This window comes from Lactuca serriola, chromosome 5 (assembly GCF_051521515.1).
Source record: "Lactuca serriola cultivar US96UC23 chromosome 5, Lser_US96UC23_V15, whole genome shotgun sequence".
In the NCBI taxonomy this organism is placed as follows: domain Eukaryota; kingdom Viridiplantae; phylum Streptophyta; class Magnoliopsida; order Asterales; family Asteraceae; genus Lactuca; species Lactuca serriola.
The window spans coordinates 204,034,408-204,057,183 of NC_136412.1; positions in this window are offsets into that span (position 1 = coordinate 204,034,408).

A 22,776-nucleotide genomic window follows, 5' to 3' on the forward strand; every position below is an offset into this window, starting at 1 on the left:
TCGACTTGTGTGCCGAGGATAATTCAAACACTGCACGACATTGAGGTGAGTTACCTTCCAGTAGGGGTGGGTCTAAGGCCACAATGCCGGCCCACCAAAAAGGGGTATTTAGAAGATGATTGTCTTTGTGATAATTATCTTGGTCTGGTTATGTGTTTTGGTCATGAGATTTAACTATATGACATGTTATGTGTGTAGTAGGGATTAGCTTCCCTGACAGTGGTCCTTCGGACCTAGGGGTAGGTCAGTACCCGAATATGCCTGATTGTATGCTTATATCTGTTGTTGCATGCTAGTGGTAGGGGTGAAATAGTCCCCAGTTACCGGTTGAAAGATACCGATGGCATTTACCGGTTGAAAGATACTGATGATGGTTACTGGTTGAAAGATACCGATGATGGTTACCGGTTGAAAGATACTGATCATGGTTACCGTTTGAAAGATACCGATGAAGGTTACTGGTTGAAAGATACCAACGATATTGTACGGTATGTGGTATGATGGGGGAACTCACTAAGCTTTGTGCTTACAGTTTTGGTTTTAGTTTCAAGTACCTCTTCGTCGAAGGGGAAGGAGCCGGCGGTGTAGCAGCACACACACACACATGGTTTCCGCATTGAGTTTCTGGGATTGTACTCTGATTTTCATTACTTTTGATGTCATGGTTGGAGACACAACATTACGATTTTGTAAGGTGTTGTTTTATCGACAATGTTTTGGTAAAATGTTTATTAAACATATTAATTAAAAAATGAAAATTTTGGGCTTGAATTTTGGGATGTTACAACTTCGTATCAGAGGCCTGGTTTGAGGGATTCGGACACACCCTCGGGGGTGTCTGGACTCAAACCGAGGGACTAAAATATTTTTACAAGGAAAATGGTTTTCTAAAATCTAAATTGAGAAATTTTAAGAAAGACGAAGTGTGTGATGCGTGCGACCGGCCGGGCTCAAGTAAGTTTTCCCCAAGATACCCATACTTGCTATGTTATGTTATATGGTTTTGATTTAGAGAACTGCATGATAGAATAGGACTAAGGATCTAGGAGGATGCCTCGTCTGCCTGATATATGATTCTAAAAATTGCATGCTAGTTAGGGCTAAGGGTCTAGGAAGGATGCCTTATATGCCTGTTGTAAGAGTTGTATGCTAGGACTAATTAGTCAATAGTAGGATGACATGTGTAGGTTATGCCTGGTTTGGTTACTCAATGCATGAATGCTGCTTGCTTTGTGCTATGGGGGTTCTGGACAACTTCAACTAACTAAGGAACGAATATTTAACAGTATTCGCAAGCTAGATAGGGGAGGTGGTGGGGACTCCTAGTGCAGCTGATGGAGGAGAGTAGGTCGGAGAGTGCCCTAGGGAAGCTTAGGATGAGGTCAGTGGAAAGGGTATCGGAAAAAGGGACAAGGGGAAGTCGAAGCAATCCTTGAGGAAAGTACGGATAGATGTGGAAAGTAGTATGGGCCCGTACTACTGAAAGAAGAGGATCCGTACTCGAGTCAAGGAGGGCCTAGATGGAACCAGGAAACTTGGAAAGTGTATCTGACCCTGACAATAGTATGTTTATTTTCAGAATGGTGGTCATGCGACATGGAGCAGGAGGTTCAGGATCCGGGTCAGGATCGGGCTCGGGTGCAGGATCCGAGCATGTGGATGATGGATTCTGTGAGTTCATCGCGTCTGAGATCACGAGAGGTATCCTTGACACGACACCAGTTTTCTTCGGGTCGATAAAGGAGGGATCATTGAGTTGATGGAGGATCGCCTCCGATCGTTCAGGAGTGATATGGCGTCTGGCCAGACGAGCATGCGCACACTGTCCTTTAAGGACTTCAGAGGGAGTGGTGCGCCAGATTTCCATGGGGTGAAAGACCCCATTGTTGCTAGGAGATGGATCGCAGACATCGAGTCTGCGCAGCTGACTAGCTTCTGCCCGGAAGGGTCGAAGGTCCATTTCGCTGCAGGATGTTTGAGGGACCGAGCCAGAGATTGGTGGGAGTTGATGGGTGACACGTTAGGAGCCCCAACCATTGAGGCTATGACGTGGTCAGATTTTGTGGCCCAATTCAGGGCCGGTTCGCACCAGCTGTGGAGCTTCAGCAGCTATCTAGTGAGTTCTTGGATATGAGACAGACTACAGAGACTGTAGTGGAGATCGCCTCCAAGTTCTGGGAGAGGGCTTTGTTGGTGACCCAGTATGCGGGTGATGAGGACATGAAGAGGACCCGCTACCATGACATGCTACGAGCTGACATTCGGGAGCATGTCAGTTTTTCAGCTTGCCCTACCCTGGATTCCATGATTGCTAGGGCTAGGGAGATGGATATTGATATGGAGCACATCCGGAAGAGGAAGGCAGAGGAGGGGAAGACGATGGGGGCTTCGGGGAAGAAGCCCAAGGGATCCGATGGTACGCCGAAAGGCCAGCCAGGACGGGACCGCTGTGAGAAATGTGGTCGGTCACATAAGGGGGCTTGTCGCACTGGGTCGGGATCTGGATGCTATAAGTGTGGCAAGGTTTGGCATTTTGACAGAGATTATACTGCCCCTACTCCTGCGATTCAGATATCAGACCTGATTTGCTTTCATTGCAATCAGAGGGGCCATAAAAGGCCAGTTGCCCTAGATTGATAGCAGCAGCGGCGCCGACAGTGGCGCCGACTACAGCGACAGCACGGGTTGTGGATGGCCGGAAGGTTAAGTTGGAGGCTCCAGTGGTTCAGATCCGAGCATTTCAGCTGACAGTCTAGGAGGCACGCGCTGCACCCGATGTGGTAACGGGTATGATTTCTTATTTATACTTTTATGTTATGTCACTGTGATTCTGATATATTATCTGCCTTGCTTAGGATCATTCCATGTGAACGGTATCCCAGTTCAGCTGTTGTTTGATTCGCGCACCACCCGATCATTTGTCTCTCTTGCGCTTAACAAGAAGTTTCCTGAGTCTTCAAGCATGTTGGATTGACCTCTATAGGTCGAGATTGCGGACGACCGGTCTGTGCGAGCGTCAGAGGTCTACCGAGATTGTGTTTTGTGGCTGTTCGAGGAACGTTACCTAGTAGACTTGGTGCCCATACCTTTGCGGGGGAACAAGGTTATTATTGGTATGGATTGGCTGAGCCCCAACGGGGCAATGATCGACTGCGCGCAACAGTCAATGCGGATCAGGACCCCTAGTGGGGGAGAGCTGGTGGTTCAAGGCGAAAGGCTACAGCTAGGACCAACCTTATGTTCGGCAGCGAGGGCTAGGCGCTACCTCCAGCAGGGTTGCATAGGTTATGTTGTCTATGTTATGGATACCCGGGAGGCGGGAAAGGAGACGGTGGGCGTTGTGCCTGTGGTGCAAGAGTTTACGGACGTATTCCCCGAGGAGTTGTCTGGGATACCTCCAGAGAAACAGGTTGAGTTCAAGATCTACCTGGTCCCTGGTGCGGCTCTGCTAGCCAAGGGACCGTATTGGTTGGCTCCTCCTGGGATGCAGGAGTTGTCTACACAGTTGCAGGAGCTGTTAGACAAGGGGTTCATTAGACCGAGCAGTTCACCCTGGGGACCCCCGATTCTGTTTGTGAAGAAGAAGGACGGGTCGCATCGGATGTGTATAGATTATTGGCAGCTGAATAAGGTGACGGTGAAGAACCGTTACCCACTCCCGCGGATCGATGATCTCTTTGACCGGCTATAGGGAGCATCTTGGTTCTCCAAGATTGATCTGCGTTTAGGATACCGCTAGATGAGGGTCAGAGAGGAGGATGTGTAGAAGACTGCCTTTCTGACACGTTATGGTCACTATGAGTTTGTGGTAATGCCTTTCGGGCTCACCAATGCTCCTGATGCGTTCATGGATCTCATGAACCGTGTGTGCAGACCGATGCTGGATTGGTTTGTGATAGTTTTCATCGATGACATCTTGGTCTATTCCAAGACGCGAGAGCAGCATGAGGATCACTTACGGGAGGTTTTCAGTACTTTGAGGAGGGAGAGCTTATATGCTAAGTTCTCCGACTGTGAGTTCTGGTTGCGCGAGGTGCAGTTTCGTGGGCACCTTGTCAACTAGAACGGGATTTTGGTAGATCCGGACAAGGTAGAGGCCGTGATGATGTGGGAGGTCCCGAGGTCTCCATTCGAGATTCGGAGCTTCCTGGGACTGGCATGTAACTATCGGAGATTCATTCAGGATTTTTCAAAGATAGTCGTGCCCCTGACCATGCTGACAAGGAAGGTCGTGGTCTTCTGTTGGGGCCTAAGCAGCAAGCTGCATTTGATACATTGAGGCAGAGATTGTGCGAAGCGCCGATCTTAGCCCTGCCAGAGGGCATTGAGGATTTCATTGTATACTGTGATGCGTCCATCTCGGGTTTGGGCGCAGTATTGATGCAGAGAGGGCACGTCATTGTTTACGCTTTCAGGCAGCTGAAGCCTCACGAGGCGAATTACCCGACGCATGATTTGGAGTTGGGGCCTGTTGTATTCGACCTCAAGATTTGGCGCCATTACCTCTATGGGGTCCAGTGTACCATCTTCACGGACCACAAGAGTTTGAGGTACCTCATGGACCTACTGAATCTAAACATGAGGCAACTTCGGTGGTTGGACGTGGTGAAGGATTACAATTTTGTGATCCTTTACCATTAGGGGAAGGCATATGTGGCGGCTGACGCGCTTAGCCGCAAGGCAGCGCCGATCAGGGATATCTGTCTGAGGATGACAGTGGTGACTCCGCTTTTGGAGTGGATTCGGGAGGCCGAGCAGGAGGCCATGAAGGAGGAACATCGGAATAGAGATCAGATAGTGGGGCAGGTTTCCTCCTTCGACTATGACAGCCGTTGACTACTTACACTACACCGTAGGCTGTGGGTGCCGTACCACGGGGGTGTGCGCTAGGATTTGATGGAGGAGGCGCACAAATCCTGATTCTCCATTCACCCCGGGGCAACAAAGATGTATAGGGATCTTCGTCTGGACTATTGGTGGCCTTGTATGAAGAGGGATGTGGCATGGTACATGGAGCGGTGCTTGACCTGCAGGAAGGTGAAGGCCGAGCATCAGAGACCTCATGGCAAGATGCAGCCGTTGGATATCCCATTGTGGAAATGGGAAGACATTACGATGGATTTTATCACAAAACTTCCCAGGACCGCGCGGGGAGTGGATTCGATTTGGGTCATCATCGATCGGTTGACCAAAAGCGCCCACTTTATTCCGATTCAGGAGAGTATTTCGGCCGAAAAGTTGGCCGACATCTATATCAGGGAGGTGGTGGCGCGGCACAGGGTGCCAATGTCGGTGATTTCGGACAGGGATGTTCGGTTGATTTCCAGGTTTTGGAAGAAATTGCAAGACGAGTTGGGCACTCGTCTACATTTCAGCACCGCGTTTCACCCGCAAATGGATGGCCAGAGCGAGCGAACCATCCAGACTCTGGAGGATATGCTGCGGGCGTGTGTGTTAGATTTTGGAGCTAGTTGGGATACTTACCTTCCGTTGGCTGATTTCTCCTACAACAACAGCTACCACGCGTGTATCGATCGTCCTCCCTTTGAGATGTTATACGGGAGGAAGTGCAGGACCCCAATATGCTAGGGCGAGGTTGGCCAGAAGGTCATGGGGAGCACCAATGTAGTACTCAAGATGACAGAAGGGATTCAGCAGGTCAGGAGCAGGCTTCAGACTGCTCAGAGTTGGCAGAAAGGCTATGTCGATAAGCGCCGATCAGACCTGGAGTTCCAAGTTGGGGATATGGTTCTCCAGAATGTGTCGCCATGGAAGGGCGTTATCCGATTCAGGAAACGGGGCAAATTGGGCCCCACATACATTGGACCATTCAGGGTTATAGCCTGGGTGGCCAAGGTGGCATATAGGCAGGATCTGCCAGCCGAACTCAGTCAAATACACAACACTTTCCATGTGTAACAGCCCCGATTTCTAGGTATCCTTTATTGTTTTGATTTTTGGTGTTTTGAGAGGGGACTCGGCGAGTTGGAGCTCAGACTCGCCGAGTAGGGGCGCGATTCTGGATGTGGGATTCGTCTGGACTCGGCGAGTCCAGGATATGGACTCGGCGAGTCCGCGCTGTTTAATGAAACCCTAATTTCTCGGGTTTGGGACCTATTTAAAGGGCCTTATGGCCGTCATTTGTACCCAACAGTCCATAGAGAGAAACCCTAGAGTGCTTTGGCGATTTGAGAGAGAGAGGAAGCATTTCTTGACCTTTGTGTGTTGTTTAGCAAAGAAGAGGGAGGTTCTAGCCAAGAGGAGGCAAAGGAGGTTGCTATTCTGTGGATTTGAAGCTTAGATCATCGATCTAGAGGTATGATTTCGGCTCATCTTCTGTTTTGTGGAGTATAATTGGATTTAGGGTTTCTTGTGGCCTTTGTTGAGTTGATTTGATGGCCAAATAGTCCCTTGCTAGTGATGAGGCTTTGGATCTGGATCCATAGAGGTCCAGAGAGCCTCATTCATCAAGCTTTATGAAGAGCAATGGAGGTTATGACCTTGGGTAGTGATATTTGTTGATATTCCTTCATTTATGGTCATATAGAGGTTGTATGTGCATCAAGTTTGGGGCTTTACGTGGTGAATCAGTCTAGAAAGGCCAGATCTATGAATTGTTGGAACAGATCTGACCTTAGAAGTGAGTTTGAATGATTGCATGGCATGGACTCGCCGAGTCCGATGAGCAGACTCGGCGAGTAGCTTGAAGATTGCCCTAGATCCGACAGTGAGTGGTCCAGCCGAGTCATGGGTTGACTCAGTGAATCAGGGCGAGTTAGGAAGGGTGGTCAGTGGACTGGGTCGAGCTGGGACTCGCCGAGTTGTTCTTGGAACTCGGCGAGTTGAGTCGGGGTGGCCCCGCGATTCTGCCAGATGGAACTCGTCGAGTCAGGGGGAGTACTCGACATGTAAAAAGAGAATCCTAGAGAGTTGGTGAAAACGTCTAGACTCGCCGAGTTGCCCTTGTGCACTCGCCGAGTCCGGTCAAAGTTGACTGTTGACCGTTGACCGTTGACTAGAGTTGACCTGTGTTGACTTCTTAGGGATAGTCAACCTTAGAGATAAAAAGTGTTAATTAGAGTCATGTGATGTTATAGGAGGATTAGAGCTCGGAGGATCGAGCACGAGGGATTTCCAGGATTGTGAGATACCGAGATACGCGAGGTGAGTCTTCTCACTATACTTTACCTTGAGTAGGTAATCAGAGCTATGTGTTAGTGTATGTATGTTATCTGTATGCTATGTGTTGTACTGCATTATTTCTATGTGATTTATGTTGTGCATGTTTACAGAGTTGGAACCGGAAGGTTCCTAGAGTTAGAACCTGAGGGTTCATAGAGTTTGGGTGCACAAACCCATAGAGTTATAGCCTCGAGTGGCTAATATGCGTTTTATGTGTGGTATTTTGGGGAACTCACTAAGCTTCGTGCTTACAGTGTTAGTGTTGTTGTTTCAGGTACTAGCGATGACCGTGGGAAGGCGCCGGCTTGATCCGTACACATTCAGGGGACTTTTGATATATATTTATGTGATCTTGGGATTTGTATGATACGAATTGGAATTTTAAACTTAACGTTTTATGAAATTAAATGAGAAATGTTTTTATATTTGCAAAAAATTACTTTGAAAATTCACGGTGTTACACCATGTTTCTCAGCTGCGAAAGTGCCTGGTGGATGACTCAGCAGTAGTGCCCTTGGAGGACATTCAGGTTGATGACAGCCTGAATTACATCGAGCGGCCTGTGGCAATCCTCGACCGGAAGTCGAACGATTTGAGGAACAAGAGGGTGGAGCTCGTGAAGGTGCAATGGCAGCACCAGAAGGGCTCAGAATGGACTTGGGAGCCGGTAGACGAGATGATGGAGCGTTACCCAGAGCTGTTTTAGGAACGAGCAGCAGACTTCGAGGACGAAGTCTAAAATAAGTGTTGGAGATTTGTAGCACCTGGGTCTTGTTACGTATTTCTTTCTAAGTATTTTGCATTTTTGGTCTTGGACTTGGCGAGTTGAAGGACCAACTCGCCGAGTAGAAGCGGGACGGGACGTAGTATTTAAGTGATGGACTCGACGATTCGGGTCCTGGACTCGACGAGTAGACCCTGTCTGGACAAAAACCCTAATATGAGGGTTTGCACCCTATTTACACAATGTTATGTCGGCCACAACGTCTATTATGCTCCCAAAACACCTCTCATTGATACCCTATCCGTTATTGAAGCAATCTAAGCCTTGTTGATGGATTTTGGTGCTTATGGTCTTAAGAATGAAGGAGAAAAGCTTAAGGAAGCAAGTAAAGACGAAGGGAACCTGAGTTTGTGCACCTTCTACATTTCATTGAAGGTAAAAAGTTCTAACCTTGCTCTTTCATTTGTTAGATCCCTTTTGGGGAGATTTAGGGCCTTTATAAGCCATTTTTGATGGCCAACCATGATTGCAAACATGGTTAGGGTTAGAGCTTCTGAATCACGTCATTAATGGAGTCACAAGGCAGTTGGGGATTGCTTTTCCACCCATGAAAGGCCCCATGCATCATAAGATCTTGTTTTATGTCTTTTTGAGCTCAAAGTCCCATGCAAGAATGTAATGTTTGTAGCTTTACGTGCTAGATCGATTGTAGAAGCTTGGAACTATCTTTTGATCAAAGGTTGTACATCAGAAATCGAGGATTTAGAGTGTGGACGTGACCGACTCAGCGAGTCCGTTCCTGGGGCTCGACGAGTCCAAGGTTTTGAGTCCCATATCTGTTGAAGGTCAAAAGAACTCAGTTGACTGTTATAAGGGTTGTAACCGGACAGAAAGAGCAACCCAACTCATTGGACATAATTTTGGACCTGGGGTGCATGGGACTCGACGAGTACTAGAACAGACTCGGCGAGTCCAAGGCAATCTTCTTAAGATTGAAAATGAACTCGACGAGTTGTTCGTGTAACTCGGCGAGTCGAGGACAAGACTTGTTCATTAGATGAAGGTGTACTCGACGAGTGTTCATACAACTCGGCGAGTCGGATGAGTTTCATGCAATGTTCATACAAGAGAGGAACTCGTCGAGTCAATGCCAAACTCGCCGAGTCGAGACGTGGATAAGGTCGAGTAAAGGGTTAAGGACTCGACGAGTTGACGGCCCAACTCGGCGAGTCGGGTCAACTTGAAGTTGACTTTGACTGGACTTGGACTAACCCTGTTTTAGGGTTGCACGTGCTGTGTGTTGACTTGAAGGCTGTCGTGTAGCAATCGAGGAGTCGAAGGGAGTCGACTAGTGTGTCGAGGATAATTCAAACACTGCATGACATTGAGGTGAGTTACCTTCCAGTAGGGGAGCGTCTAAGGCCACAATGTCGGCCCACCAAAAAGGGGTATTTAGAAGATGATTGTCTTTGTGATAATTAACTTGGTCTGGTTATGTCTTTTGGTCATGAGATTTAACTGTATGACGTGTTATGTGTGTAGTAGGGATTAGCTTCCCTGATAGTGGTCCTTAGGACCTAGGGGTAGGTCAGTACCTGGATATGCCTGACTGTATGCTTATATCTGTTGTTGCATGCTATGGTAGGGGTGAAATAGTCCCCAGTTACCGGTTGAAAGATACTGATGATGGTTACCGGTTGAAAGATACCAACGATATTGTATGGTATGTGGTATGACGGGGGAACTCACTAAGCTTTGTGTTTACAGTTTTGGTTTTGGTTTCAGGTACCTCTTCGTCGAAGGGGAAGGAGTCAGCGGTGTAGCAGCGCATCACACACACACATGGTTTCCGCATTGAGTTTTTGGGATTGTACTATGATTTTCATTACTTTTGATGTCATGGTTTGAGACACAACATTATGATTGTGTAAGGTGTTGTTTTATCGACAATGTTTTGGTAAAATGTTTATTAAGCATATTAATTCAAAAATGAAATTTTCGGGCTTGAATTTTGGGATGTTACCCATAACTTAACATAAAAATTCATTTTTTTTAGACATGCATGTATTGAACTCCTATTAGGTCAAAACAAGGGTTAATAACTAAAATTCCATGCATGCCATAAGCACCTGAGCCTACTTCAGATTCAAAGCACCAAATACTCCAAATGGCCTGGAGATTCATAAAGTTGCAAACTTTATGAGATCTTACCACTCAAACCCATCAACACATGAAGAAAAGGGACAAAATCTAATGAGCTAGCAACTTAGCAAGGAAATGGTTGGGTTTTGGACACTCACCAAGGTCCAACAGATATGCAAGAAGATGTAGATGATGCTTGCAAGGTGAATCACCAAACCAAAGGCTTCATTCTCCTTCAAATATCACCGAAAACACCAAAATGACTTCATAAATGCAATGGAGGCTAGGGTTAAGGTTTCTGAGATTGAGAAGGTGATGGAGGCTAAATTATCACGAAACCCTAGCCATAATTTCCTTTAAATAGGGCCAAAGACCAAGAATTAGGGTTTTTCTCCAAAAAATGTAATGCCCACAAATTCATACTACACATAATAAGTAATAATTATTAAAAATAAAATCCGTGAATAGGATAATCTATAGTCGTGCACGCTGCAGACTATATAATACAAGTTTTGTATTAAGGAAAATAGGAAAAAATCAGCTGAATCGTCCGTAAGTCGTAAAAATAAGTGTGCCAAAACATATATATATATATATATATATATATATATATATATATATATATATATATATATCATATAAATATGACACTGTATGAATTAGATATGAATTTTATAGGATATAAAAGTTAGATGAGTATAAATAGAGGCCAAACCTCATTCTTTCTCCCAAAACTTCCCAAACTCTCTCTCTCTCTCTCTCTCTCTCTCTCTCTCTCTTTCTCTCTCTCTCTCTCTCTCTCTCTCTCTCTCTCTCTCTCTCTCTCGATTTCTTTTAGTTCTGGCCCATTTTCTCTTAGTTTTAGCCTTCTGTGAAGCCCTATGATCCTTGAAGTAGTAGTAGCTAGCGAGTAGAATCTTTGCCAGTGCGATTCCTTACTTTTGTCAGGAATAACCTATATAAGTTAAGCTACACTCTAGTATTTTCAGTGTAACTTATATTTATAGTCATTAGTTGTTATTATGAACCTATAAATAAGATTTATCTGTGATTCCAAATCATAACACTAATTAATCTACTAGAGTTGTCACGTTGGCTTGGTTGTTGGATTTTAGAAAGGCTATACGCCGAAATGGTCATGTCTCCCAACTATCCTTCCTAGCTGATCCTTACTTAATGGAACTCTTGATATCTATTGGGATTAGTGAGCAATCTAGGCTACCATTAGTCGTCATGGAATAATTAGAGTAAGACTCAGCTGTATTTATACCTAGTTTATGTCAAAGGAAAAGATAAAGTACCGATGCAAAGTTCCGCCGATGTTCCGAGACATCCACTTTTATCAAGTGAGTGCATAGTCCCTTTCATGAACATGAGTTAATACAAGTGTTAAATTGAAGTATTAAATATATGATAGGAATCGTATATGAATTATGTATATTTCCTGGATTATATGTTAATATATGTATATATACTATAATATGTGTGAACCATAGGGTTCTATTTTATGTTATGGTTAAATAAATAGTATCATATAATAGAATTAAAAGTAGTATTATTCAGAAGATAAAAGAATAATAATTCCTAATGCTCTATAGGGGAATATAAATACATTAGAGATAGGTTAGTGTCACCTAAGAATAAAGTTGGTTACAAGCATTATAATCTAGTCTAGGGATAAAATTAGACTTGTGGAAGGTACCTAGTTCAGTTAAGTTTCATATAAGGTAGTATCATCAGGATAATGTGCGTAACCTAGGAAGAGAGAGTAAAGTTTTGTTACTTGACAGTTTCAAGTGTCAATGTATGGTATGTCCGTATGGGAGTATGATATAGTATTCCCCTTGGGATGACCATATATGATGGGTCATGATCAGACAACTATAATGGTATGTGTGAATATTCTTGGGTAACCAGAAATGATAGGTCATGATCAAACAATTGTAATGGTACGTTTACGTATTATGGTATTCCCTTTGGGATGACCATATATGGTGGTCCCCTCCCCCCCCCCCCCTGCGGTAATTATGGTATAGGATCTATGAGGATTAGTAGGAATAGATATGTAGGAAACTTAGCCTATATGGATATAAAATCATAAACATTTGGTTTGCAGGTCTGATAATTAAGGAATATTATTATATTAATATTAATGGATTGAAATCCATATCTATCCCATTAAGTTTCCCAACCTGACCCACTCAATTTATATGTATCACTTGTATCAAGACTTAAGCTACTGGAACTTGATTAGGGTGTTGAATGACTAAGAGACAAAATTTAATAGTATTTAGGACCATCAGGTCCTTACGTTATAACTTATGTATCTATATTGATTATGACATCTTTAGCGTTTTAAGATTTTGGAAACAAACATTTTTAATCAAAATGATCTTTTGTAATGGGATTTTTTTGCAAAAATAAATAAATGATTTTTAAAGCGTAAAGAAAACTTTTAATTGGTTCTTAAAATTAGAGGATATCACAAAAAACACCTATGGCCATGCCCTGGTGAGTCATTCAAGTCCGTGGTCAGAACATAATGCCACGCCTTGGTGAACCTCCACCATGTTGTGGTCACCCAAAATATAAGTAGAACATTTATAAATTAACTCATATCTGGAGCGAGTGTTACAAAGATCTAAACATTTGGATTTGAGTTCCAACATTACTAGTTTGATTTTTGATGAAGGTCCAAACATTTTTATTTCGTAATTTTGGGGATTTTTGGTATAAATTATCATGGAAGAAGAGTGAAATCTAAACCACTCCTATTTCCAAACTCTCAACGACATCGACTTGAGTCCAGGGTCTCAAAACGATGACATGAGGATCTCCGATTTTATATATGCCAACAATTGCATTTTTCTCCTTTAGATTGGTCCAAGCCATCATAGTGTTTCCAGAAATTTGGTGTTCCTAATGGTCATAGTGATGCCAAAAACTTCATCACTTCGGATTTTGATTTTTATCGTCATGTTCGATGGTTAAAATTGGGGGCAAAGCATGCCTTTTTAACTTTCTCTTTTGGGTGGATTGTGTCAACCATTTTTTTGGACTGAATCAATGTTATGTGTTGGGTTAGATACAAATCAAACACTCTGATCAGACCGAGTTATGGCCTATTTGATAAGCAACTAACTAGGTCTAGTCAGCATTTTTGGTTGACTCAGTCCGGCCAAACTGTTTGATAAAGCGCTAATAGTGTCTGACCCGATCCAATATTCTGATTTGATCCTGAGAATTTGTCTGACTCGGTCCATGGAAAAAAAGAAGCTGAATAAAAAAACCTCTTTTTCCCTTTTTATTCTCGCTACCTCATTCCTTCTTCTGGCCTACCTCTGCATCAACGACATCATCTACGTTGCTCCTTACTTCCACCCCCTCTAACTTCTCCATCTCCTTCCAGGTTCGCTTCCTTGACCTCCGACCTTCTTTTTGTGCATACAAGATTGGTGAAATTTCATCTTTTAATCTTATTTTTTATTTCATCTATTTTCATTGGAATTGAATAATGGATGGGATATTAGCTCCTCATGCCTCGAACCCTTCTTTATGCATATATCTTTGTTGTAATTTTGAAGAATTATGTTATTTGTTGTTTGATTGAAGAGTACGGTCCAGGATGAGAATTTATCAGATTCTAATTTTGCCATTTGTTCAGATAACCATTTCATAAAACGAATAGGATTACTTGATGAATCTGATTTGCTTTCAGAATCATCCCCTCTCAATCGTTTATTTAAGCTTTCTTCATGCTTTTGGTTTTTATGTAACTTTTTCATTTTTTGTTAACAAAATAAAGCTGATTCTTTTTGGTACTGATTGGAAATTTTTAGTATATTCTTTTTGATTTTGATGACAAATATCAAAACATTATTAGGTTCCTTTGTTTGATTCTACCATATTTTGGTTATTTCAACTGTTTGTCTTTATGCATTTAAAGATTAGATGAGGTTGTGAACAGAAAGCTAGTAACCTGGTTAAACCATAATGATTTTCTCCAAGGCCACATGTGATTTTTTGGCCATGAACTTGTTTTAGTTGCTTCATGTTCTTGCATTTTTCTAACATCGAGAGCCATTTTCTAGTTGTTGTTGACATTAGCTGTCACGATCTTCATCGAGCAAACACCTGCTACCAGTACTGATGGTACACATTTAATTTTTTTTTTTAATTTAAATTTTAGAACACAATAAGTATTTAATTCAATCCTATTTTGGTTGTTCTTTCAATTGTTTGTCTTTATACATTTTGAATATTAGATGAGAAAATGAAATTTATAGTTTTCTTATGTATGACTTTCAACTTTCAAGAGACAAGAATAGCTTAGGCTGGTGTTAGATCTCACAGATGGCTAGTTGGCTTCATAATACATTAGAAATGATGTGATCTTCAGGGTTATTGTTGTTGAAGAGCTAAATTATGTAAAAAGTTATATTAATTTTGTTGGTCTTTTATGTTCTTTTTTTGTACGAGGATACTATATTCTTCAATATTTTTATGAAAAATATAATGTTATAAATTGAACAGTAAATCATTAATAAATTATTATAAAAAATGTTGTTTAATGGTAATATAGTCATTTTGCACACTCTGTCAGATACAAAACTAAACAACAAGTTTCAGTCAGATGTTAACTCAGTCAGAACTTCTAACCCAGTTAGCAACTATCAAACAACCCTTAGACAAAAAAGATTGATCACTCCGGATCAACACCAAATCAAATAGCCCCTAAGATTGTTGCTTTTTGGTAATTTTACCTATCAAACACATCATTATGAAAGACAGCTGATCTTTGAATATTGTCAATAATACTTTTTAGTCGTACACTTAAAAAATTAACGCATTAACAATAATACATTTCATACACTTTTAATTTTCTTAGATAATGATGTAAGAGAAAATCTCATGAATTTTTCCAAATTACACGTTTTATTATCAAATTTACATATATATTTAATTCTTGTCGATATCAAATTAACATATATTATTTCTCCAATCATCCGGCGGTGCGGCACATCTTCCTTAAGGCTCCAAGCTTCAAACAAAATGTAATCTCATCACGTCTCTTTTACTCATTCATTCTTTTTTATTTAGTTAACTTTTGTTATCAAAATAAATATAATAATTTTGAAAAAACCTTTATTTAACTAGCTGAACATAACATATAGGAATCATGAGTAGATTCATTATAGAAATAAGATATTGGTGTTAACAGATTACCTAACGTACATATACATATGGTTACAGATTTACAGATTATATAATATACATGTATGTCTTTTGGGCAAGGCTAGTTGCATATAGTCATATGCATCATTGCGTATAGTCATATCCATCATATAGACCCATTTTAAGTTACATTGAAAGTATTAAAACATTCATCGAAAAAATCAACACTCATTCCGAAAACACCAAAAAAATCTATCAAATCTTAAACATTACAGCTTCCACACAAAACTTTTTGAAAGCTATCATGGGAAGCAAGTCTATACAATGTGTCATGTCTAGCACCAAATCGAATCTAATAGTATGCATATCAATCAATCCCATCTTAATGTAATTGCTCGTTAACTTGTTAGGTATTTGCTAGTTTTTTTTTTCTATTATGTTTTAAAAAAAAAATAGTTGTTCAAAAATAAGAAAATGGTGTAGGTGCGGTGTGGGAGGGCTGATGTGGACATCCGAATACAAGGGAACACCACCTCTTGTACACGCAGTACCTCCCTGATCTTGCATGATTGTCTCGAATGTATTTTCTAGTTGTTACCCTACAAAGACTTGTACCATATGTAGTATCTTTTGTACTCTAGTTGTAGGATGAGAGAGATGATAAATATAGGCATCTTTATTACAGAAAGTGGTTTAAGAATAGAATAAGAAGAGAATGAAAACTTACATGTGCTGATATCTTGATGGGAAAGACAAAAATTGTTATTTAGGTCAAAAAGTTCAAAAGACGAAAAGAATAAAAAAGAACAATGCATTGGTTTTGCTAAAAGCGGGCGTACACACAATTAAAGAAATTGTTTTTTCAAAGACATTTTGAGTTATACAATAGAGAATGGGTATCTCTTTTGTTGATCCTTCTACAATAAAACAAAATAGTAACATTTTTCTCTAGCCCTATTAAGAGTATTACTAGCTTACAGATTAGAAGTGGAATTACCGATTGTTTATGCATTTTATTTTTGAGTCAAAAATAAATTACAAATTGACATCTATCTCTACATGATAGAGGTAGTTATTGAATAAGTTGTCTAAGCGAGTAACTAAATTGGTATATTCTTATAATTAGAAGCAAATTATTTTTTTGGTTACCCTCATAATTAGAACTTGTTTAGAATGACATATATAGAGAGATGATGATTTATTAGATTATTATATGATTAATAAACTGATTGGAAATTATGAGAAAATGATTTATTAATATATTATGTGATTAATAAATTAACTAGAAAAAAATGAGTTGTTAAATTATTATGATTAATAAATTAATATGACATCAATTAGAATCAATTAATTATTAATCAGAATTAATCTGGAATTAATTGAAACTAATTAAAGGTGCAAGGGTTGAATTGTAATTGTTCATAATTGAGGAAAAAAAAATTCTAGAACCCATATAGTGGTGAATTAAATTATGAGGGTTTCTAAGGTTTCCGAAAGTCTTCTGGTTGTAAATAAGGAAATGATTTGAATTGTGATTAAATCTATTATTTAATCATTCAAATCTTGATTTGTCCCTAAGTTACCTAAATTATAAATACGACTCATTGGGACCTCAATTTTGTGGATACTCTTCCTAGGAAGATACTCTGGCCGAAAATCTCTTCCTTCCTCTTTCTTCTTGTCTTCTAGTTCTAGGGTTTGGGTGTGAGTCATTAGAGGCATCATACTTTTGGTGCTAAGCTTCCAAGACCTACATAACAAGGAGATTGAAGTGATTTGTTTACTACAACAAATCAAGAGGTATGTAACTCTACACTTGGCCATTTGAATTACACTAGGGTCATACTACGTTTAGTTGTTGATTGTATTTTCCTATCAAGGTGTATGACATAGACCTATTATAAGATTCATATACACTATTAAGTGTTAACTATTTTCTGCATTGTATTATTTTGTTTTCTATAAAACCTACCAGTGGTATTAGAGCTTAGGCTTATCAAACATTGATTGCACATGAGATGAATCGAACTAAACTTTCTTTTTCGAAATACCGATCTCACGACATGAGATTTAATGCTCACGACGTGAGCATAGTTTTTTTTTCCATATTGTAAAGCCCGAAAAATAGATCTACCAATGATCAAAGACGAATAACAGAAGCAAAGATGAAACAATAAGCAATATAACAAAACGAACCAAGCTTGCATACGCCTTAAAGCAATAAAACGTCAGATACAACTTGGAGAAAACACGAAGGCATCAACCACCTTTAAAGTCTGACACAACGCCCTATTTATAGCCAAGACTTACAACCGCAAGGAGTTTACGGCCGTAAACACATACCAACCGTAAACTAGACAAAATTGACTTTCTACACAATCACTACCACTAATCAGTATACCTAGACCAAACCATTAGACAGGGTCTTTCAATCTCCCCCTTGGTTTGGACTAGCTCGAGCCCATTCCTTTGTTGACAATCATCACGTCCATCTGGCCCATCGCTCCATTCCATATTCTCTTGCTTAGAATCTCCGCGATCATCATTGTGTATACCTTGGCTCCTTCCTCGTAAATATCTTCAACAACTTTAATTTGAAAGTTGCTAAGATAGTTAATATCCCATTTCCTGAACTGCAGCAAGTCTCTGCGATCGTACAAACGAATACACCCATTCTTAAGCTTGATAACAGCTCCCGATGTGTTTTCATCATAGACCCAACATTCCAACGAACTGAGAGATCCATCTTGATAGCCTTGAAGTATAGGAAACTGCTTGACTTGTTTAGTTGCTGGCCACATCACTACCTGCAACGGCTTGTCAGTAAACGGTTCCAAGACATCTGGGTGTTCAATTACAACTGACTCTTCTGTCGGCATCGATGGAAATCCTTTCTTCACTTGATCATCCAGAAAGTGTTTAAACGGAGTAACCTGAGGAGTGTTAAAAAGATTGATAAACGGAGCTTGAGACAATTCCATTAGATCAATTCTCGTGAACGACCTAAACGCATGAATATCCTTATACAATTCTGAATTACCACTCTTACGAATGACAATCCACATTATGAGAGCATCATGAAATCCCCAGGCAGCCACTCCTGATCTATCTCCAAATGTATCTCGAAACCTAACAACGTCAAGATCAGTAACAGTTATTAAGGGTTCGCTCCGAAATGTATTCTGATTAACATTCCATTTAAACAACAGTTGTCCTTTCTGAACATCATCTTCTTGATTACGACTAATAAGTTCTTGAATGTCTGGAGCCAATGGAGGTTGAACAACATCACACTCAGCAATACCAGAAGACTAACCGACTGGTAGGTCAACCGGAAAAGCTTGTACGTGAAGATTAATCCTTTGTTCTTCAACGGATGTCTGATATTTCTCACCAAAATCAGCTTCAAGTTTCTTCTTTAACTCAAAATAACTCGAAGTCAGCAGATTAAAATGATCTTGTAAATCGGAGATCTGTTTGCTTTTCACCTTCTTATCCTTCTTAAGTTCAGCCAGTTGTCCGCGAAGATCGATATTCTCGGCATGAAGCTCTGCCACCTGAATATCTAGCTCAATATTTTTCTTGCTGAGAATCGAAATTTCTTTCTGCAGACCAACAAGAGTAAGATTGTCATCCCTCGCACCACCTTCTTCAGTGGAAACTCCCTTTCCTCGAGGATCTGGCGATGCAATTTGTTCTTCAGCCATGTGCAACGCCAGCCTTTCAAAAGCAACATCTCGACGATATCTAGGGACTGAGAAACCAGGCGGTGCAGAAGAACCACCAACATCAAATGTTGAACTCGGACCAGTTGGAAACATCTTTGTAGTGGTTAGCCTTGTAGTAGTAGTAGTGAAGGGTGGGGTAGGAAGACCACTCACCAAACTTGTGATTAGTTCAGATTGTCTTGCATCAAGTCTTCTTCTTTTAGATTGTTATTAGTCAGCTTCAGGAGAAAACACACTCACAAACGGTTCGCGAGTAGGAGAAACAGACACAGGAGGGGAACATCCCATAATCATCTCCATAGGAATAGAAGTTGACACTATTTGCTTTGAAGTAGGAGTTTGCGCATCAAACGTCTCGCTCAATTTCCTTGTCTCAGTTGTGTGAAGACCAACATCATCGACATTATAGAAAATTGTGTCAAGATTTTCATGAGACACAACATTAGCACTGCTTGCCAACGAAGCTGCAATATCATCACGATCAAAACCAGTCAAATCTAGATCATCAAACGAGTCATTTCTCTCTTCACCAGTACTCATTTCTCCACCAACTTCATCATCACTTAACTCATTTTCATGTTCTGAGACAGTTTGAACTTTTGGAGTTGGAGAATCTTGTTTTTCGTTTTCCTCATCTTCGGACACATCTATAACAATGTTGTTTGGCGTTGACTTTTCAACAGATGTCTGCTCTGAGGAGCTTTGCTCAGACGACTCAAATGACTCAGGAGTCTCATCCAGTTCAGTGAATTTACCAAACTTTTCAAGAGGATATAGTCCTCGAAATATGACTTTGCCTTTCCGATTTTGTTTGATGAGTCCCACCGTGTGGGGACCTAAGCACTTCATATCCAATGTCTCTCTCATCTTTCTCATGTTTGGGAATTGAATGTTGATGAACAATTGTACGAAGCGGGGATACAACAGAAAAGTATCCCGAGTAGAAGCTCTGATGTTAATAACAAACTCCTCAAGGATGAACTTTGAGAAATTGAATCGAAACCCAGCAACAACAGATACCAAAGCACCAGTTGTGCGCTGAGAGATCTCGTCTGCCCCGGACCTCCTTCCCGAGATGCAACTCACAAAAACATGGCCTAAGAACCTCCAATATGGGTGTAGCAATTTTTTCAATGTCGGCGGAAAGGTTCCCTCGTAACTCATTCTTCGTAGAACCCTTTGAACGTCTTCGATTCCAATCTCCGTCGGGAAATTGGGTTGATCATCAATTAGTAGCGCCTCACGAATAAAGCCTTCATCAATGACGATTTCTCGATCCTGCACTTTCACCTTCACAGTAAAATTGCCATCATCATCCATGTTTGTCTCTACAGTCGCCCAAAACTCGCGTATCAAACTTTGATAAACAACCGGATTGATAGTGATTGCGGTTGCTAAGCAGCATTCACGCAATCGATGATTCATCGAACGCATATCCGAGTGAACAGCTGGAGGGTCCGCGAGTACAATCGCCAAGTTGTGCATATGTGCAAATTTTAGGTTCACCATTTTCTGCACTCAAACACAACTGTAAGAAACCAAAAAAACTAATTTTGACCAAAACAACATCTCATAACATTAAGTTTACTACCAATATGTTAAAGGAAATTGAGTGATAATGTGTTTACGACCGACGACTGAAGAACCTGTTCTTGGGCCGTAAACTCGAGGTTTATGGTCTAAGAATTGTTTTGAAAATCAACACACGATATTTATTTAATTATTTTACTCGAAACGAAAGCAGTAAACACATTGTTCCTGGGTCGTAAACTCGGAGTTTACGGCCTAAGAACTCTCAGTCGAAAAACCCCAAAAATTGATTCTACACTTCGAATTAGCTCATAGGACTTGAAGATACGTGAATGTACACGACTATGGCACCAATATAAATTAAGAACAAGTCTAAAATTCAAGTGCTCGGAGTTTACGGCCTAAGCTTACGGCCGTAAGCTCCGTCGAATCATTTTTTTTGGGATTTCCGGCATGATGACACGGTGAAACACAAAACAAATTACATATTTGTGATCTAGAGATGATTACCTTTGTGATGATGTAAGTGGTTTTCCGAAAATCAAAGAAATGTTTTTTGCCTTTTTGAGAGGGTTTAGAGAGAGTTTGCGGCCGGAAACTCGTGAATGAGGAGATTGCGGCCGGAAACTCGTGAATGAGGAGTTTGCGGCCTTATTCCGCTTGTCGGTACCCTTATCTTCACATCTTCGTCTGATCGATTGCCAGTATTGTGGTCCACTTAAGCACGAAAGATTTGTGATATTTTTGGACATTTTACCAAGGACATGATTCAAACATATACCTAATTGTAAATTTCTGTAATTATAATAACTCCTAAATCTTAAATAAATTTACCTTATGACCATTTAACTGACTACAACCAGGGATATTGTTGTCCACCTAAATCAAGCAGCGAGATCTACAGACAATCTGTATGAGTTCAATTTTAAGTGTACTAGAACGTGTTTCCCGCTTCCTGATATGCCCCAGTCATCAAGAACTTCCAGAGTACTCCTTACACCGGGTGATAAGACAACCATTCAGAGAGAGAAGAGATTCAGAATTCTATTGCTAACTACTTCAGAGGGGTTGAGAAGAAGAAGGTTGCATATGCTGTGTACCAGGTCGGATTAGAAGTCTCGCAAAGGAGACAGCGTATGGCTAACAGATGAGAAGTATTTCACACATACATTTCACACACACACACACACACACACACACATATATATATATATATATATATATATATATATATATATATATATATATATATATATATATCCTACAGAGAAATAGAGTCGCATATGTTGTGTACCAGGTCGGATTAGAAGTCGCGCAAAGGAGACAACATATGACTAACAGACGGAAAGAAAGAAAATGATATTCTACAGACCTAATTTATTGAAATTTACCAGTCGCCCCATCCAACCGGAATTAAGGACAAAATCCGCACATCGAGGAAAAGTTAAGCCACGGTTCCAAGTACGGGTTCAATTAATGTGACGAGTAGATTCCCATGTTTATCTCCCTACTCAACCTATCTGAGGTTGTGACATCAGGTTAAACGGATCTAACTAGGTCAAAGTTTGTCGAGTCCTCAAATTCATTAGGTTCAACTTTCCTAGTCAAGTCCATTTTAAAATCTTTGGTTCCTACCAGCACATCGAGTACAGAGTGTAGACGATTCAACTTAGGTACGTTACGCCGATTCAGGTTGCCCTTTATCACTTGTTAATATCATTTCCCATCACAGTACTTACAACCGAGGTTGTCAACAACAAATTTAAAAAAAAAAACTGAACATAAATGACACTATTTTTGTAATTTTTTGTTGTTTTTGGATTTTTATTTCTCCCCCTAAATTTGTGCATGGGTTAGAATACGAAACAAAATAATGCGCAAATTTTAAACCATCCTGAAACAGAAATTAAAAAAAATAAACTAAGACAACCAAAAATAAATTGAGAAGAAAAAGAAAAGGAAAAAAAACTTTAAAAAAACTTAATCCTCAAAACGTATCATTTTCAGAAATCCAACAAGCACATCGAAACGAGCTTTGTTAAAAGGCTTTGTGAACAAGTCTGCCACATTGTTATCAGTGTGGACTTATTCGATTCGAATTAAAGATCGTTCATAACAGTCTCTGATAAAGTGAATTTTAATGTCGATGTGCTTGGTTTTAGAGTGTTGGACTGGGTTTTTAGCTATTTGAATTGCCGCTTCATTATCACAATAGATAGGGGTTTCGATGTAATTCAAACCGTAGTCCAACAGCTGATGTTGGATCCAGATAACTTGAGAGCAGCAAGCTGATGC